Source organism: Ambystoma mexicanum, chromosome 7q (genome assembly GCF_040938575.1).
Source record: "Ambystoma mexicanum isolate Mex_15411 chromosome 7q, UKY_AmexF1_1, whole genome shotgun sequence".
NCBI classification, from domain to species: Eukaryota; Metazoa; Chordata; class Amphibia; order Caudata; family Ambystomatidae; genus Ambystoma; species Ambystoma mexicanum.
In genome coordinates this window covers 644694518-644712241 of record NC_090941.1, presented here as the reverse complement: position 1 = coordinate 644712241, position 17724 = coordinate 644694518, and the positions used below count along the sequence as shown (strand labels likewise).

Genomic DNA, 17724 nt, shown 5'->3' with positions numbered 1-17724 from the left:
AGCGAGGCAAGCCACAACCGACCTGCCGACTCAAAGTTGATGACAACATGCCTCACTCCCCTTCACCCTCCACACATTTTATATTCAAATTCTTCTCAAATTTGTCAGAGCTTTTTACCACAGAATCATCAATAGCCTTTAATCTCTCATAACAATCGAACCCTCATTTGATGAACTCCTCACAACAACTCCATACAACATCTTTAACCAACAGAGAGTGAAAATGAACTTCACATTTTCCTGGTTCCTTACGATTAAATATATGGACACATTTCAAGTCTTTAAATGCAATTACGGACAATTTAGGAATGAGTGACAATAGCAATAGAATCTAAGATCTAATCAATGGTAGATTATTTTCATTCAGTAAAATAGATTCAAACACAATTTTGGATCAATGTGATATACAATCCGAACTTAATTTTGTCATCCCTTTCTTTTGACAGATCTTTACCCATGCTCTCTTTCAATGTTACCAAACAGTCATTTAAGGTCAACGTTTTTACAGTTTGATCTTTATCCTTTTCCTCGGCCTTATCATTTTTCTCTACCCTCTCGCCACCCTCTAATGGTGTTTCAACCACTTCTTCAATCAATGTGTTATCCTCTTCTTCACTTAACATCGCACAGAACCACCTTTTGATCCTGTGTTTCTCTTTATTGATATTTTTTGATGGTTTTGTCCTCTTCACTCTTTTTGTTTTAGCAGTGACTTTATCTGCTATTTCAGTTTCATCCATATGTTTTAATCCTTCGTTGTGATCACTTATAGTGGACATGCAAGATGCAGTACTATTAATAACAATTACTCGAGGCATAAGATGTATATTTTTCAAAGTACTGTCAAAATTGTTTACATTTTAGGTTTTAAGAATCTTTCTCATGAATTTTCTTGATTCTTGCTTGATTTGGTAAACCTTTCATGTAAACCTTTCATGTTCTTCGTTTTTTTTTTTAATAACATTTACTCGAGGCATAAGATGTATATTTTTCAATGTACTTTCAAAATCATTTACATTTTAGGTTTTAAGAATCTTTCTCATGAATTTTCTTGATTCTTGCTTGATTTTGGTAAACCTTTCATGTTGTTCGTTTTATTTCCTTTGATCAACCTAGTACCGATTTCAACTAATTCATGTGATTTACATTTACTTGCCATTAGAGTCTGATCTTTGACTGAGACTGAAGATATTGTATCAGTCACAACACATCCTATACTTGCATCTGAATGTATTACATTCTCAGTGGTTGAACCTTTTGTGAGAAGTTATGTTTCTATTTCATTCAATATAGCAGTGTTTGATCTGACTTCAAACACCACTGTGCCGTAAAGCCTTATAAAATACTGCAAGAAAAGATTTAATGTGATCAAAGGACTGTTCCCAGCTTCAATTATATTATTATTGATTGTTTCTTTTTCTAAGCTGGGAAAATGTACTGTATCGGCTCCCATCTGAGTATTCATTTTTGACATATCAATTTCCTATACATCCTCATCGTTTGTAGAATAATTTGTTTGTGTAGGACTTCTGACAGATGCAGAGTCATGAATGTCTGAGGAGTCGAATAAGCTAGACAACATACTTAATCTGGAGGAAGGAAGCTCCTTCATTAACTAGTTCCACCATCACAGAGTCTGAAATTATTTGAGCTGCTGGAAATACTTGAGAATATGTTTTATTTTGCACTCGAGGATAAAAAGCAGTCATCTTTTCTCATTCAGATGGTGCCTTCAATTTTTCAACGTGAATGTTCAATAAGACTTCTTTGTCTAAAGGAGTCTTGTCACCGCTTGTGAGATTATAACGTATTTCCTCCTCATGATTGTTTTACAATACGCAATAGAACTATACGTTCACCAGATAACTCGCCGACTGTTCCAAATTTGTTAATAAACTTTAATCAGTGCACACCTCTATAACGCTCCTATTTGCAGCCAATCACGCCCTGTCACCTTGGCTCAAAGAGTTCACCTCCACAGTTGCCCGGGAGACAGTTAAAAAGGAGCAATCTAGTGAAGTGAGCATTTCAGCGTGTCTATGTATTCCACAGAGTCTCACAAGAGCAATAAAGTTGCTGTAAGTTATTTTTGCAAGATCTTAGTCTCAAACGCCACACCTTGGTTCAAAGGGTGTCACACCCACAGTCACTGAGGTGCAATAATCTATATTTGTTCCCAATACACTGGTTTGCCAATCTCCCGGAGGAAAATTGTTCACTCCGTTCCTCCAAAGAGTGGGTTTAAGAACAATCTGCTCCTCCTCTTCCTCACAAGTTGTAGATAGGGTCAAAAGACTCAGACTGCAACTCCAATTCCAAAAAAGAAAACACTTCACTCCAGGCTCTGCTCAGGCCCATGTGGTATTTCTGGAAGTCTGCCTCACTCTGAAAAACCCACAAGTTGGTGGAAACTAGTGCGGATTTCCAGAACTACTACATGGAGTATTTCTGGAAATCGACATGCATGCAGCAGTTCCTACCTCTACAGTGAAGCACTTTTTAAATTTACAAAATGATCAATTCTGAGGTCGGTATATTAGATGCCAATGTGTTCACCTCCTTCGATTGTCGACACCGAAAAACATTTTTGCTGCGTTCAGTACAGGTAAAAAGTTCTATCTATTTAAAAGAGGTACAAATTGGAGTAAAAGAAATGAGGTAGTTAATCTCATAATATGGCAGTGATTACAGCATGAGCACGCAATGTTCCTTTGGAACACTCAATGTGGCAATTCTGTTGAGCCCACAATCAGGCAGGAGGTACAAAAAGACAGTACTTCAAAATACAGCCTGTTTTTTGGTTACCGCCATGTTCATAATGAGGCTTACCATGTACGGTAAGAAAAAGAGAAAAAGAAAACATGTGGTGGACACATATGTTTTTTGCGTGACTCTAACCAGCCATCTATCATCATTCTTACTCAGTCACACTCCATTCAGAAAAGTTCTACCTGCATGAACATTACTGTGCTCAATGGTTTACAGTACACAAATAAATGTTTTTATTATATAAGAAATATTTAAAAACTCAACAGGACCAAAAGACAGTTTCAAGTTCACTTTCAGTCGGCTACTTTCACATAAATGGGTGATGGAGTTAGTAAAAGTGACTCCTAAAACAGCCTTTGGTCTTGACTCGGACAATCTATGCCTATGGCCACATGCTATACCTGCCTCAGTCACCAAAAGTATATTACTATTTTTTGTACCTAGATTATGACACTTTTCAAAAAAGAAAACACTGACACATTTGCAAAACCATGCTTTCCAGTTTGCTGCAAATCCGTCCATGTTTTATTTTTTGAAAAGTGTACATACAAAAAATAGTCATATAACTTAGCTCCCACTTGACAAAATCCATTCAGACTTTGCACAAACATGCAAGGTTGTGTCTATAATATTTCTGCCATCTTTTGTTCAGATTTGTCAAACGGCAACAAAGTTATGTTATCTAAAAATGTTGAGACCCCCCTCTAATTTTGCCCCCTCTTGACAAAATCCCACCGAACTTTGCAATACCATTCAAATCTGCACCTAACATCCTTTTGCAAACCTTTGTGCAGATTTGTCAAACAGCAGCAAATTTATAACCCTTTCAAATACTTTGGGTCACCCCCTCTAATTTTGCCAAACACCACCAAACATTGAATAACCACTCATTGAGTGGTGCCAAATTTATAAGCCATCCAAAAACTGCTTTTCACCGACCCTGTTATGCAGAAATATGCATGGATGCCCCCCGAATATCTGAGATGTTTGCAAACATCACAGGAAGGTCCCCAAGCATCTGAGACGTTAACAGACATCAAAAAAGAAAAAACACCTGATTTTTGGCTTTTAATGGCCATTGCCCATCCCATCCTCATCACCCCGCACCTCCCCAGAAATAGTTTCATTTGTTTGGTAAGTGCAATGTTGTGTTTTTTAATATGTTTTTACCACGATGTCCACGGACTAGGGGCGCAGTTCATGAATTCAACATGGCCTCCATTTCAAATGTTTTGACCCACCTCACATTTTGAACTGATGAATAAGTGGGCTTGTACGATGTCTGCGAACGTCATGATGCTCTCGGATTGTTCCAGAGGCATCCGCGGACCCCGAATCAGGAAGTGAGTCTGTGGACTGGACCCATATAACACTAATTTATTTTACCTACTTTTTGCCCATTTTTTAAAAAGCTACTGGACAGAGTTACACCAAATTTACAAAGCATGCTTTTGGGACCAAGCTGTCAAATTTGGTGAAAATCCGTCCAGCGGTTTGGGCTGTTGGCGCAAACAAACATTTTTTTTCCCATTGCATCTATGAGGATTTCCAAACATTTTGAGACCCCATATAACTATGCCCCCCCTCGACGAAACCGCACCAAATCTCTTTACGTCATTCTGAGGTGGTCCTAAACTTTTTTTGCAAAGTTCGGTGAAGATTCGTCCAGAGCGGGCAAAGTTATAAGCCGCCCAACAAGTGCTCTTTCTATGATTTGAGCAACTTAATCATAACTACAGGGCCGCTACCGGAGGCCCTGTAATTACCTGGCCTGTGGTAGCAGCCATTTAGTTAAATTAGGAAACATATTCTCCACATATGATATGATATGGCATTTATACTGTGCCTATACACAAGTGTTTCAAGGCGCGACGAGTCAAGGGAGGGGGAATAAAGGGAGGACAGACAACGATCCAACTAGGCCAGGTGTCATTCAGATCGCGCAACTGCATGGGATTGGTGACGGGAAAGTGCAGGTGTGGGGGGGCAGTGCAATACAAGGGAATAAATCATCACAAGGTAAAGTAACGGCCAGCAGGTGGCAAGTGCAAAGGTAAGTGTAGAAATCAGGTGTTAAGTGCTGATGGTGGGACTGTAAGGATACAGAAACAGTCCCAAGTGCGGGGGTTGCCAGGCAGGCAGTGCAGGTGTGTGTGACTGGCGGGGGAGGGACCTGGGCCCGAGATCAGAGTGTGGCCAGGTAACCAGTGAAGTTTCAGCCAGGAGGTCAGCAGGGGAGAGAAGGAGAAAAAGCGGAAGCAAAGAGAAAGGTTTTGAGGTGTTTCCGGAACCGGTGATGGTTATAAAATATATAAAATGTATACATTCCACTCAAAGTCCTTTACATACGATGCACTGAATTCACTCTTCCCATTCGGTATGTTGTGTATAGATTTTGAATGATGTGCTCCTGGAACACAAAACTGCACCAACAGTAAGTATGTGCGCCCCAAAAACCATTCACCATTTTTCTACTACCGTTGTGCAAATGAAAACCTTAATGTACACCAGCTCACTGCAACTGTGATCATATGCAGTTTTTCTCCGCTGTAGGCAATGGAGCGCCCAAACAGAAGTGAGCCTCGGGGTTCATGTGTTCCTGCCTTCAGAGATCCGTAGGTGACCGAGAAACATTCCTCAATAGTTTGCTCTATCAGAATTAAATAAATACACCATACGGCATGCAACAGGGAACTTTTACAAGACCCCCAAAGTACATTAATTCCTTTGCTGGTCCTAAAGCACACAGGAAAGTGCATAGTCTTTAAGGAGACGAAATGCAACCAGAAACAAACAAGGGGCCTCATTTAAGCGCTTTTTAAATTTCGGCCCAAGGACACTTACTGAACACGCATTGTGCTATTGATGATGAGCAAGAGAAAATATAAGCGAGAATGGGTGAGAGTGAGAGCGTGAGAAATAAAGTGAGGGTGTGAGAGGAAAGTAACAGGGGTAGAGAGAGGGAGTATAGTGGGAGAGTGGGGGAATGGAGGGGGTAGTGTGGGGTAGATTGGGTGGGTGAAGGAATAAAGGGTCTAGGGTTGGTAGGATTACAGGCAGTGGGGGCAGGTTGCATGGGTGGGGTAAAGAGAGTGGAGTAGGGTTGAGTAGAGCGTGAGAGAAGGGATAAGGTTGAGTAGGGGACGAGAGGGGTAGGATGGGTGGAGGTAGTGAGAGGGGTAGGGTGTGTAGGTGGTGAGGGGGAACTGTGAGTGGGTGGCGGTAGAGACAGTGGGGATAGGGCTAGAGAGAGTGGTTTGGGGGTGCAGACAGTGAGGATAGGGTGGTGGGTGGAGGTAGAGAGAGTGGGGTTAGGATGGGTGGGGTAGAGAGAGTGGGTTTAGGTGGGTGAGAGTAGAGAGATTGGAGGTAGGGTGGGCGGGGGTAGGGAGAGAGGTGTATGGGTAGAGAGAGAGGTGTAGGGTAGGTGGGCGGCAGTAGAGGTGGCAGAGGTAGAGTGGATGGGGATAGAGAGAGTGTGTGGGGGATGAAAAGAGTGAGGGTAGGGTGGGGATAGAGAGAGTGGTTGGGAGGGATAGAGAGAGTGGGGATAGGGTGGGTGGGGGAAGAGAGTGGTATTAGGATGGGTGGGGTAGAGAGAGTGGGGTTAGGGTGGTGGAGTAGAGAGAGAAGAGTCGAGTGGGCGGGAGGTAGGAGAGAGTGTGGGGGTGGGTGGGTACGGGTGGGCAGAGTGGGGGATAGGGTAGAGTGGGTGAGGGTAGATAGAGTCGAGGCATGGGTAGAAAAAGTGGGGGTAGGGTGCGTGGGTCAAGGATATAGAGAGTGGGGGTAGGATGGGTGGGGGATAGAGAGATGGTGGGTGGCAGGGATAGAGAGGGTGGGGGTAGGGCTGATGGGGATAGAGAGTGTGTGGGGGATAGATAGGGTGGGGGTAGGGTGGGGGATAGAGAGAGCGGTTGTGAGGGATAGAGAGGGTGGGGGTAGGGCGGGGGATAGAGAGCATGTGTGGAGTAGGGTGGTTGGGGATAGAGGGAGTAAGGGTTTTGAGAGATAGAGAGTGTGTGTGTAGGGTTGGTGGGTGGGGATAGTGAGAGCGGATGTAGGGTGGGTGAGTGTTTGGGAGTAGGATGGGTGAGTGGGGCTAGAGAGAGTTGGGTAGTTGAGTGGGGGGTAGAGAGAGTAGGGTGGGTAAGCATGGGTAGAGAGGATGGGATTGGTGGGATTAGAGAGAGTGGGTGGATGGGGTTAGTGAGAGAGGAGTGGGTTGGGACCAGAGAGAGTGGGGGTTGGGTGAGTGCAGGTGGGGTGGGTGGCTGGGGGTCAAGAAAGTGGAGGTGGAGTTGGTAGGTCAGGGATAGAGAGATTGGGTGTAGGGTGGGTGGGGGAACAGAGGGGTTAAGGTAGGTGGGGGATAGAGAAAGTGGGAGTAGGGTAGGTGGAGGATAGAGCGTGTGTGTGGGGATAGAGAGAGTGGGGGTAGCGCATGTGGGGGATGAGAGAGTGGGTGGGAGGGATAGATAGGGTGGGGTACGGTGGGTGGGGGATAGAGTGAGTGGCAGTAGGGTGGCTGAATGATTGGGGGTAGGGTGGGTGAGTGGGGGTAGAGTGAGTTTGGTGGGGTGGGTGGGATTAGAGAGCATGGGGGTGGGTGTGGTTAGAGAGGGTCGGATGGGTGGGGTTAGAGATAGCGGAGTGGGCTTAGAAAGAGTGAGGTGGATGGGGCTACGGAGAGTGGAAGTAGGGAGGTTGTCAGTGGCTGGCGTAGAGAGAATGGGGTGGGGTGGATAGATGGGGCGAGAGAGTGGAGGTGCGGTTGGTGGGTCAGGGAAAGAGAGAGATAAGGGGCCTCGGGCTGACATTATTGCCACCTGGGCTGCGAGAAACTGACACGCTGTTATTCGACAACAAACTCATGCTTTAGTCTGCAGGGTGACCAAAGGCAAACATAAAAGCCACACCTTATGAGTTTTTTGTTATTTAATAATTTTCAGGTGTGCATCAAATCCAGGTTTCCTCGCTACCTGTCTGCTACCCTGTAATAACGTTACCAGCTTTCTACAAGAGAAACTAGCGTTGAAAATTTGTGCCAGCAGCGGCTTGCAGTGTTGTTAAGCCGGCACAGGCGGCGCCATAGGGGAAAGCAAAACCACTGCTGGCTCTGAATTAGTTTCACTAACGTTAAACATATGTGCCGGCGGCCGGTTAACAACATTAATCTGCCACCGGCATATTTCTAAGGTTAGTAAAATGAACTCAGAGCTGGCAGCACCATCAATAAAGCAAAACTGCTGCCAGCTCTGAATTTAGTAAAATCAAACTCTAAGCCGGTGGCAGCATTAGAAAAGCAAAACCACCGCTGGCTCAGAATTAGTTTTACTAACGTTTGAAAACAAGCCACTTTAGCGTCCAGGGACGGAGGGGCCACACGACAAGCCTTCCTGGAGCAGAGCGCATGTGGACATACACAAGCACTTACCTAATATAATTCCAGGCCAAAAATCACTCTGGACTAAATTGCAGTGGAAATAGATGTATTATTTCATTAACCAAATACAAACAGATCAATTAAACAGACAAAACACAGCTAAGCTATACGCTAACTAGAAACAAAATGGCTACTTGGAGAAACAAATAAACACTGCACAGCCAATCACATCCTAATTGCATCACCAACTAAACAGCCAATCAGGTGCTGCTTACATCAAAAACAGTACACCAACACCACACAAATCACAAGATGTACATTTTCAGTGACATTTTAAACCAAAACATACTGTTAGAATATGTGCTTATTTTTTTTTTTTTAATTCAATTTTTATTGATTTTTGGAAAACAACAGCATAGGTACGCAAATTACAAGATTTGGGCAATCGCCCTCAACAAATCAAACTATAAGCCATTATTCCATGCGTTTGTTCCCCCTCCCGCCACCTCCCACCCACCCCACACAGTATCTCTAGCGCTGCTGTCTACTTATAGAAATGATGCGGCATAGGGCAGCGTCAATCCGGGTTTTCTCCGCCAGTGGTCGACCAGCTTTCCAGGTTCCAAGGCCATTCGTTCCATGTCGGGGCTTGTTTTTGGGCCGGGCCAAGGGCGCTTGAGGGTCTCAGGACGTGGCCTATGTATTGCCAAACACCTCTTGAAATTGCAGCCAGTCTGTCTCTATTTGGGTACTTGAACCATGTAAAGCCGCAGTGAGTCTTTCCATTAGGAATATGTCTTTGGCAATCATCACCCATTCTTCCTTCGAGGGGAGGGCGAGCCTCTTCCACATTCTAGCGCGGGCCGCTCTGGCTGCCAACAGTAGGGAGTGCGAGAGGTCCGGTAATTTTTCCCAGTGGTTATCCTTATGCTGCAGGCCAAACAGTATCAATATCGGGTCCAGCGGGAGCACACCTTCTCCCGCCTCTTTCAGCCAGCTAAGGTCTTCGGGCCAGTAAGTTTGGACCTTCCCGCATGTCCACCACATGTGCCAATAGTTTGCCCTTTCCCCACACCCGTGCCAGCAAAGGGGGATTACGTCTGGGAACATCCTAGAAAGTGTGATCGGGTCATACTGCCATCTGTGCAGGAGTTTGACAGCATGGGTTTTGTATTAGCAGGAGATCGAGGTCTTAAATTATCTACTACAGAGTCGCCCCCAGAGACCGTCTCCGATCCTATAACCCAAGTCTCTTTCCCATTTCCCCCTGAGGCTTTTGGTGGTTCCCTCCCGGGGGGTTAAAAGGGCAGAGTAAAGGAGTGAGATAAGGCCTCTCATTTCTACATGGGTATCTAGGATTTTTTCAACTGGGGTGAGTTTTCTTTGTAATTTGGGCTTTAGTTTTGGTTTCATTAGTATTCCCTTGAGTCTCAGGTAGAGGAGTGGGGAGAGCCTACCTATTCCCAAGGATTCTTCAAGCTCCTGGATGCTTATAAAGGACTCCTCCCTGACCAACTGACCAACTCTGCATAGGCCCGCGTCAAACCAGGGCTGATAGTGTTCATGGCCTGGGATTTCCTCTAAAACTGGTGTGGACCAGATGTGACTTATGGGGGAGGGCCAAGTGGTCACCTTCTCACCGTGTCCCTTACCCTCCAACGCCTTCCGCATTGTTACTAGTATTGGGTGATCCCTGATTCTCCTTGGCAGCTTTTTCATCGGGACCCATAACCACTCACCCACTGCGACCGGGCTCAGGAGGGAGTTTTCGAGAAAGACCCATTGTTTGTTGGGGTCCTCTCTGAGGTGGGGGCCAGGGTTCTGAGCTGGGCTGATCTGTGGTAAGTTTGAAAGTCTGGCAGGCCGACACCCCCTCTATCCTTGGGGAGGGTGAGTGTTTCGTAACCTATTCTGGGTCTCTGGCCTTGCCATATGAATCTCGTTATACGTTTTTTGGCTTCTTTAAGAAGTGCGACTGGGGCTTCCAAAGGGAACATCTGGAAAACGTACAGGACCCTGGGGAGAAGGTTCATCTTTACAGCGTTTATCCTTCCCATCCACAAGATTTGCCCCTTACCCAATTGTCTCCATATCTTTAAATAAGTTGTCAAACAGCGGGGGGTAATTTGCCTGGCTTAGATCTTCGTGGGGCCGGACGATGTTGATCCCCAGGTATTTAATCCCTTTGGTGCGAATTTGGAACCCCAGGGGGGACAGCTCTGTGAGGTCCCTGTCTGCGTCTGGGGCAAAGGGGAAGATTATTGACTTACCTATGTTCATCCTGAAGCCTGAGAATTGGCCGAACCGTTCAATAACCCGAACGGCCGCCGGGACCGAGCTAGTAGGTTCCCTCAGGTGGAGCAGTATGTCATCTGCATAGAGGCCGAGCTTGAAGGTCCGACCTCCAACAGCAAAACCGCGGACCATCGGGGCACATCTGATGTACTCCGCGAGTATTTCCATGGTCATGGCGAACAGGATTGGGGAGAGGGGGCAGCCCTGCCTCGTCCCCCTTTGAAGGGTGAATGTTCGTGAAAGGCGACCATTCACCATGACTCTAGCCGAGGGGTCTGTGTATAAGTCCTTAATGGCTCGCCTGATTCCCTCGCCAAAGCCCAGTTTGACAAGGACTCCATGTAGAAACTCCCAGTCCACCCTGTCGAATGCCTTTTCGGCATCGATGGCCACCAAGACAGGGTTGTCTCCCTTCGGGGCCGCTTCCCTCATCAGATGCAGGGTCTTTCGGAGGGTGTCTGCCCCCTGCCTCCCCTGTATGAAGCCCACCTTGTTGGAGTGGATGGGTACCGGCATATGGCTGTCTAGTCTCGTGGCTATGATCCTGGTGAACAGTTTAGCGTCCACATTCAGGAGGGAGATTTGTCTATATGACCGGCAGTCTGTTGGATCTTTGCCCTCCTTCAGGATCACTGTTATCAGTGCTTTGCCAAAAGACGGAGGCGCCCTCCCAGTCCTCATGATATTTGTGAATAGGCCCGCCAGAAACACTGCTAGTAGGCTTCCAAAGGCCTTATAGAAGCCTGCGGTAAATCCGTCCTCCCTGGGGGCCCTGCCCAGCTTAAGATCCGATATTGCCTTGAGTACCTCCTCGCTCGTTATTGGGGCGTCTAAAGCTGATGCCTCTGGGGGGTCCATCACAGGTAATGTTACTCCTCCGAGGTATGCTCCCAGTGCCTCCGCCTGCACATCTCCTGCCCTCCCGTAGAGAGTCTCATAGAACCCCGCAAATTCCTCCACCATTCCCACGGGATCCGTTTTTGTCCCCTCATCCCTGCATGAGATCCTTGACACCCATCTATCTCTCCGTTGGCCCCGGAGTTTGGCCACCAGCATGGCGTCGGCCTTATCCCCTTTCTCATAATACCTTTGGCGCAGGTGTTGGAGGCCCGCTACAATTTTCCCCATCTCCAATGCTCTCAGCTCTTGCCTTTTCTCTCTTGCATCCCCCAAGTCCCTTTCCCTCTCCTCATCCCTCTTCCCTTCAGATCCCTCCAATGCTATTATCTCCGCCCGTAGCCTATGAGCCAGGAGAGTCCTGGTCCTTTTTTTGGAAGCCCCCTCTCTAATCAGAACACCCCTCCAGGTCACCTTTGCTGCCTCCCAGACTGTCTCTATGTTGACTTCACCCGTGTTATTGAGTTCAAAATATTCATTGATCGCCTTCTCCATCTCCTCCTTAAAAACCACATCCCTTAGCAGGAAGTCATTGCATTTCCACAGGGATTCTCTGGGTTCCAGACCCAATACACTAATATCTGCCCAGACCATGTCGTGGTCCGACCAGCTAACCGGGCAAATGATGCAGGACACCACTCGGCTCATGTTCTGGTGCCCCATGAAAAGATAATCTATTCTCGTTCTGGTGCCATGGACCGCTGAGTAGAAGGTGTATCCCTTACCCTCCGGATGCAATTCCCTCCATGTGTCCACGAGCCCATAGCCCCACATTAGCTCCCAGAATTTCCCCTTGGGTCTGCCCCCTCGGCTGCCTAACGGGATGGCCCCTCCACTATGATCTAGTTCCCGATTTGCCCACATGTTAAAGTCTCCACCCAGTATAAGGAGCCCCTCTGTCCTGGCCATTATCTCTCCCATCGTCTCTTTAAGAAATTCAACCTGGCCCACATTAGGACAATAGATCGCTGCTAGGGAGACCCTAGAGTTATGCAAGTCACCTGATATAATCATGGCTCTACCGTCTTCCCTCCCCCGCCTGGTTACCTCTGTGAGTCTCTGGTTTCTCTGCAGGATGATCCCGACTCCACTCCATTTCGTGGGAGCGGATGCCCAGAAGGTCTGGCCCACGTGTGCTCCCGGGATGACCCTCTCCTCTCCCGTGACCGTTCTAGTTTCCTGTACGAAGAGGATATCTATTTTAGCATTCTTCATTTCCCTCCCCAAGAGGGAGCGCTTTGCTGGGGAGTTCAGACCCTTTAGATTGAGTGAGCCAATTCTCAGTGACTCAGCCCGGCCCCTATTCTCATTGTCCGCCATTGGGTCCTTGTCTTGTGTATACCTTCTTCCCGGGTCTGTGCTTGCTGCCACCTTCCAATGTGGTTTTGAGTCCCCAAGATCCCCAACCCCAACTCTCTCCCTTCCCTCCTCCCCCCTCCCCCTCTTTATCATGACGCCTGCCAACAGGCAAGCCACCAGGGTGAATGCAAGTCCATCCACCGCAGCCCCCTTGTTAAGCTCAGAGTCCCCGGCCGGGTCTGTTTGATTCAATCTCTCAGTCTCACTAATAGCGAGCCTCTGATCACTTAGTCCCCTTTGGCTTCCGTTGTGGGGGTGTTAAGTTTCTTGAATTTCCTTCGGCCCTTTACTTCTTCTTTGTGGACCAGGGGCCCTCAGGTTCCCTCAACGTGCTCCGAGGCTCTTGCGCCTCCATCTCGTTTCCTTCCTCTGGGGTACCCCCTTTGAGTACCTGCAGCACTTGGGATGCCTCCTTGGTTACTCTATAGTCCACTCCTGACCGTTCAAAAGACAAGGCGAATGGGAAGGACCACCTGTATCTTATGTCTTGGCTGGTGAGCCACTGGGTGAGTGGCCGGCACTCTCTTCTGCGGGTAAGAGTGAAAGCCGAGAGGTCCTGGTAAATCCTCACTGTGTCTCCTTCGAACAAGAAACTCTCCAGCCTTCTCGCTTTCTCGAGGACCTCCATTTTCTCTCTGTAGCGGAGGAAGCGCACAACTATGACCTTGGGCCGCCCCTCGCTCCACCTCCCCCTCGGTGGGCTCTTTCCAGCTGGACTTCCTTTCCCCCCTCGAGTGTGAAGAGTCGGTTGATGAGGCCCTGAACCTTTCTCCCCACGTCTGCGGCAGTCTCACCTCTCTGTTGAGTCACACCCATAATGCGCAGGTTGTTTCGGCGCTCTCTGTTCTCTAGGTCGTCCATTTTCAGGGCTATATCCTCCTCTCTGATTTCTAGGTCTGTTAGCCTCGCTTCGTATTTCATGTCTAACAGGTCCATTTGGAGGTGATTGTTTTCCATTTCCTCCATTTTTTGCTCAAGCGTCTCCACTCTCCTCCTGAGATCAACTATAGAGGCTTGTATGTCTGTTCGAATCGCTTTTATCTCCTGGAGGATGTCCTTGAGGTCGTCCTTCGTTAGCACTGCGGGGGGGGGGGTCGGCACTTGAAGGCATGGTGACTCTGTGTGGATCACCGAGGGGTGCGTCGGACCGGCGGAAGCGTTGGAGGGAGCGGATTGCGCACGTGGGCTGAATTGGTTCCAGGGCTCCGGTCTCTGGGTGCCCTTTGGAGTATGGGTGGGGGTGGGGGGTGCCTCTCACCCTGCCTTAATGCCTTGAGGTTTCCTCTGGTCGTCTTGGGCCCTCCCCGTTTCCGCAGAGGCAAGCTTGCAAGTGATGGCTCCGGTCCTCACGAGGGGGGCTAGGATTGTGATTGGGGCCCGTTTCCCCAGATGCGTCACGGCTGAAATGTTCCGGGTGGACCCCTGTACTCCAAGGGGGAGGGCCATGCCAGCTTTTATGGGGTGAGTTGCGCTGGTCCATGCCCAAAGGGCGCCGGGGGGGCCAAACCCAGTCCGCCGAGTATCAGTTCTCCCCCCTGCGCTCCTCACCTTCTCCGGCCCGTCGAGGGCCTCCACACGTCAATTGTGGGCTCGGACCCCTTCACTGGGGGCTCCTTTTCAAGTAGGCCTCCGTGCGCGGGGGATGGGTTGGGAGGCTCCCGGAGTCCTGATTTGCTGCTAGTTGTCCGCACCGGAGCGGTTCTTGGTGGCGTGGGGCTCCCACCAGGGCGCCCCACTCGTCCCTGGCCTCGTGCGATGTCCACACGCCACCGAGGCAGAGCTCCGGGGTTACTCCAAACTCCCGGCTGGGGATTGGCTCAGAGTGCTAGGCCCTGCGGTGGTGGAGGAGCGCTAGTCTCACACGTCCAGCATGCTCCGCGCCCCCTGGCGGTCTCCAATGTGCTTATTTTTAATAAAAAATCATTTCAAATGTGTAACATAACTTGAAAGCTGTAGTAAATATTTTTAAAAGCATCAATCAAGTCACGTAACATTTTAATAACATTGAAACATGGCAGCCGCCATTTTGGAAGGAAAGATGGCTGCCAAATTCACCACACAGCAGAAAAAAAGCCAAAGAGTGCAAAAAGAGGTGTGTTGTGGGAGGAGATGGTTGGGAATGGGAGGAAAACCCTATATATTTCACTTGCGGATGGGCGTTAAATGGAATGGGCACATAGTCAAACTACCAAGTATCCATCCTCATATGCCAACCTGCATTGAAAAGCATTACAATCAACCTGCATCCAAAGCCCCTGTTTCAAGCTCTCATGTTAAAGCTCTTATTTTAATTACAATAGTTTCGGATTTATAGGTAGCGCTTTGAGCGCCAACTAATAGCCAAAACTAATAAGTGACAGCTGTGCACCGGCAGGACATACGCAAGGACTCTACTGTGCTCTTTCCCCATTGTATCCATTAAATGGCAGCATGCCACATCAATGGGGCTCGCCTATGCCCATGTCAAAGACACCCCTATGCAGGCAGTAAACACGCCCACACAGGCAGGCAGACACTGACCAATACACAAACACACACACTTACTTCGCAGTTACAGGCATGCACGCATTCACTTTCATTTTCCAAACTAACTTTTCCACGCAGCTTTGATGTCATATTCCCGCCATTCCATGTCCCTGTTTCATGAAAATAGCTTTCTATGGCCCATACTCTGACCTCTGCCCTCCTAATTCTTGCTCGAGAGGGTGACATCCTATCTGCCACAAGTCATATGATGATCAGATCGTAGCTTTGCCAGGCCCGTTCCTCTAACCATTGGAGATGCTACTGAGGCAGCGCTTACCTCCATCCACATACTACAAGCACCGTAATGCAAGCGGGGGGGCGCCTCAGGACATCGTGTCGGCGGTAGCCATGGGGGTGGTAGCCCCTTTTGCCCCTCCCCTAGCTCCACAACTGAGCTGATGTATCACACTTTAAGGACAACTGACTCGAAATCATTTTGGTTGCTGCACAATAGATTTAAGGAGAGCAATAAGAAACAGGAGAAAACCCCAATTTCAGAAGGCAAGTGGATCACCTTTTATTAGAACCACCTTCGCTGATCCCAATGATGGGCCTTTACCCTTTCCTGTATCTGCTGCACAATATACTTATGAGTTCCTTGAAGAAGATATTGTCCATTTGCTCTTGCAAAGCAAAGCGCCTCGTGCTCCTGTTCCTGGCAGGCTCAGAAATATAGTCTTTAAGAGGGAAACTTGGTTCTGGGCTTGGCTTCTGCAAAAGCATTTTCAGAAGGTAGCATCAATTATGCAGGTCCCTTCTTAGTGAAAAAAGTTGCTTGATCATTCCAGTGCCCAAAAAAGGTTCCTGCGTCAAACCTGTAAATGGTCAACTATTGGTCATGTCAGAAGTCTCGAGCAAGATCTTCCATAGCATCTTACTCAGACTGTGGGTGTATAAGTCTCACTACTTACATATGCTCCAGATGGGTTTTCGTCCTGAACATTGCTTTAATACATCAAACCTTATCTTGTCCAGGCCAAACCTTCACCTCGTTTTCGTGGACTACTCAGCAGCCTTTGTTTCGGTAAACCATTGTTTGCTTTGGACAAACATTATAAATGGGGCTTACTCCTGGGTTTGCTGAGCCTAATATATCCATTTTATTCTGACGCGACAGTCAGGATAAGACTTGACAAGTCGGGAACTTTATCTAACCCCCATTGCCACAAACAAAGACTTGAAACAGAGATGTGTTTTAGCGCCCATGTTGTTCATTTTATACATCGCCGATCTACATGAAGCCATCTCGTCTGCGCCCACCTTTCCGCCAAAGTTGGGTGATGCACACATTGGATGGCTCGGATACGCAGACGATATCGTCTTCATCGATCAGACAGCTGTTGGTCTTCAACGCTCTCTAGATGGTTTATTTTCCTATTCTGTTGCTACCCTGTTGCATATCAACCTTCAAAAAACCAAAGTCATGTCCTTCGGAAAACCTATAGCCAGAATACAACAAAGCTGGCTCATTAAAGGACAGCATATTGAACATGTCAATAGTTATATCTACTTGGGAGCTATCATTTACTGTAAAAAACAAGAGTTTCTTCTCCGAGAAAGTGTTTCTAGCAAAGCCCTTAGTAAATTATTTACTGCAACGAAAAATATTTGTACTTCTGGCGCGTTTTCTATGGAAGGGCTGATAAAGATCTATACATCAAGCATAGAACCAGGCATACCTGATAATCTTGAAACCTATATGACCGCTAAATTCAAATGATTAGACATACTACAGGGAAAGCTCTGAAGGTTTGCCTTGGGGCTTCTCCAAAATTTCCCCATACAGGCAATCGGGCTCAAAGTGGGTCTAATTTCTCTAAAAACCATACTGAAGATTAAACGAAGTCCCTACTACTTTACATTTTTCGCTGCCAAGGATGGCACTCTCACCCAGCAAATATAAGGCTTTCAATTCATTCATTAAATTGGGCACCAATTTTAATACAGAAACAGGGTTTCAAGTTCGCCTATTTTAAAACATGTACTGAAAGCGGAATTGATGAAAAGGGCAATTTTGTTTGATTGGAGTTCTAATACTGATTATTTTGCAACTAAAACACTCTGGCAGACTAGGCAACTCAGGGTTTCTCATTTTTGAGCCCACAAAATATCTACTCGAGATAAATAACTGCAGATTGCATCGTTTTATTACCCTTTGAAGATGGAATCAATTGCCTTCTTTGATGGTCACAGAACCCAGGCTTCACATCCCTAGCTCGGAAACGACTGATTCTCGGAACGATTGATTCTTCAGATTATGTAGATCGCTGGACGTAGAGACAACAAGGCACTTGCTCAGACATGGTTCTGTCTCGTGTGTATATATAGCAAATTATTGAGCAAGTTTTTCCACTCTAGTCAGAATAGAATTACTAAAGAATGCTAGTCGTTTCATTTGTCTGGTAGGCCTATGGTTTTATGGAGTGCGCTGAATCTATTGCAGAATCGTGTGATGGGATTAATTCACAAACAAATGTTTAAAATGTCTGTGT

At 47.2% G+C, this 17724-nt stretch overlaps 1 protein-coding gene across 2 annotated transcripts in view; it reads left to right on the top strand.

Annotated features, from left to right (window-relative positions):
• Positions 1–17724, top strand: part of LOC138528519 (cilia- and flagella-associated protein 337-like) — an 875503-nt gene that overhangs the window by 364783 nt on the left and 492996 nt on the right. The window lies entirely within an intron of this gene.